Raw genomic sequence first — 2,681 nt, 5'->3', positions numbered from 1 at the left:
TCGAAGCCGCGCCTCTCTCGCTGAAAAGCCCTCAGAACTGCACACGAGAGCAGAGCGCAGGATTCTCACTGTCCATGAACTTCCCGCCCCGCAAAAAGCGAAAAGTTGACCGAGCTGTTTGGGCACACGAATCCTTAAGCGTTTCTGTGAAATGAGCTGATCGGCGCCTCCAAGTGGCCCCTGGCACCCGGACGCAGCTTTCAAGTTAGCCCAGGGCTGCTCTCTCCGCCTCTCCGACTCCCGCGAGTCCCAGCCCAGGGGCGAAACCGCCACCGAAACCAGCGCCGGGCACCCTACCCCCGCGCCTCCCCTACAAGACAGAAGGGCCGCGGTCCCCCTGCGGGGACTCGGCGGGTACCGTGCGCCCCGGGCATCGCGCCCAGCTCTCACCTACTCACTGCAGCCCGACCTGACCCACGAAGGACCGCGGGAGGCAAGGAGCGGTCTCACCTGGCGGGCGCACCTGACGCTGTGCGAGCTGCCAATCAAGCAGCCGGGGACAGAGCTAAGGGCTCAGCTCTCCTCCTCCTCCTTACCCCCAACCCAGGCTGCCCTGCCCCCGAGCATGCGCACCAACGCCAGGCCCGGCTGCGGGAGGTATGCGGCCTCGCGCCCGCAAGTCTTACCTGCTGCACCCCGCACTGGCTCCTCGGTTCTCTGGCCAGCTCTCCCGGGAGTTCCGCCGCGTCCTCCAGAGGAAGGAGAAAGCGGGAGGCGGACGCTGGCCAGGAGGTGTGGTGTGGCCGCCTCCTTCTTTGGTGACCTATTCACCTGAAACTCGGATGGGAGGGGGAAGGGAGCGGTGGAGAAGAAGGCGGGAGAAACCGGCTCTGCCCCGCACACCCTTGCAGCGCTCGGAGTTAAATCCCCGTCTCGGCTGCAGGGGCGGGGACTTAGCGCAGAGGAAAGGCGCGGGTTCCGGGAGGCAAGGGGGGCTTCCGAGGTGGTACTGGACCACCCTGGGGCGCTCTCGGTGCTTCGCGGGTTTCTGGTAGAACAGTAGACTGAGGGCTAGAGGGGACTGTTTTCCTCCTGAAGAGGGCCCAAGGGTGCTCAGCTCTTTGGCAAGAAAAGCGCGTCTTTACACACACTTTTCCTGCTCTGAAAATGTGGTTAAAATTTTGTCAGAAGCACCCAGATGTGGAGATTTTCAAAAGTGATGCGTAAATATAAGAACTGTTGCCGAATTTCTGGATCGAGAAAAAAAGATCATTACTCAGAGTAGTTAAATTGGAAGTGAAATACTGTAGATGTTGGTGTCAATAAATTTGCCAACAAAATTAAGTGCATGCTACGGTATACATTATTACCACTTCGGGGTGCCCTCCCCAAATTTAATCCTGCTATGATGCAGAATCTGCTCTTGAGGAGATTTAAACTTTTAATAATCTCTTTGGCTTAAAAAAAAAAAAAAAGAAAACTAGTTCTGTATGCCTTATTCTATTTTTGATCTGGAAATTGTATCCACTTAGGAAAATTCATTGTCTACACTTCATGATGTGCACACTTTTACATATTTTTGTTGAATTTCAGTATCTTTTTTAAAATAGTAGTCCAGAATGTGGCAATTTTAGTTCTTGCTATTTAATTGTATGCATTGCAGGCTAGAATTTAGGTTTCTTTAATCCTGCTTCACTTTGTATTACAATCTGGAATGTCAGCATTGCTAATAAATTTCTGTCCGATCCCACCCACTGCTCTGCCTTACATTAAGTGGTTAGAGATGTGACTCTCCCATACAATAAATCTTAAAGGCATAATTCAATATTTAAGGAAGTAAAAGCATTATATAAATATAAAGTATTTTAAATGATGAGAGTCTTAATTAGGGCATTAATCTGATTGGTATTGTTTTTGTGGGAGTAATTGCTACAATTATTTTATGACTATGTAGTTTTTGAATGATGCAGTTTAAATTGGTGTTTTTAACACTGGGGAAGTCAGGTTAATCCTCTTAATGTTCCCTGTCAGATTACTGAAATCTCCAAACATTCCACTCGGTTTATAATTAAACAAGGGAACATTTCCTAATACTCTCAGATTTATAAACACGTCTGTTATTTTATAGTATACTTGACATGTTCTGAAGAGAACTTAGAGTTTTCCCCTCACTTTTTAAAACTGAACTGTTTTGTATACCATAAAGTTCGCTCTTAATTTTAAAGTGTAAACACAGTTTAGTGGGTTTTAGTATATTCACGAGGATGTACAACTGTCATCACTATCTAATTCCAGAATGTTTTCACCCTAAAAAGAAACCCTGTGTCCATTAGCAGTCACTCCTGGTTTCCCTTGCCTCCAGACCCTGGCAACCACTAACCTTCTTCCTGTCTGTATTGATTTGCTCATTCTGGACATTTGGTGTGAATAAATAACATAATGTGTGGCCTTTTGTGTCTGGCTTCTCTCACCGAGCATAATGTTTTCAAGGTTCATTCATGTTGTACCTACAAGTACTTCTTCCTTTTTATGGCTGAGTAAGATTTCATTGCATGGATACACTACATTTTGTTTAAACCTTCATCACTTGATAGACACTTGGGCTTTTTCCACTTTTAGCTCTTATGAATAATGGTGCTATGAATATTTTGTACAAATTTTGTGTAGACATATGTTTAATTCTCTTGGGTAAATTAGGTTTTTAAATTTAATTTTTTATCATTTTAAGAGACTAATGCATA

The 2,681-nt window shown here is 46.2% G+C and overlaps 1 protein-coding gene across 5 annotated transcripts in view; it reads right to left on the bottom strand.

The window, feature by feature from the left end:
• OCLN (occludin) overlaps positions 1-764 on the bottom strand; it is a 41,426-nt gene extending 40,662 nt beyond the window's left edge. For 2 of the 5 annotated variants that reach the window (XM_039870148.1, XM_039870153.1), the window contains exon 1: positions 391-524. The gene's annotated coding sequence lies outside the window, so the exon portion shown is untranslated. Of the gene's footprint in view, positions 1-390; positions 558-626 lie in introns of those variants that run through there. The other 3 variants (XM_039870149.1, XM_039870151.1, XM_039870152.1) reach the window with 3 other exon arrangements.
• Between the last annotated feature and the right edge of the window lie 1,917 nt (positions 765-2,681).

Source organism: Pteropus medius, unplaced genomic scaffold (genome assembly GCF_902729225.1).
Source record: "Pteropus medius unplaced genomic scaffold, Ma_sr-lr_union100, whole genome shotgun sequence".
Classification (NCBI taxonomy): domain Eukaryota; kingdom Metazoa; phylum Chordata; class Mammalia; order Chiroptera; family Pteropodidae; genus Pteropus; species Pteropus medius.
Note: the sequence above shows the minus strand (reverse complement) of the source record. Positions and strands in the feature narration are given on the sequence as shown.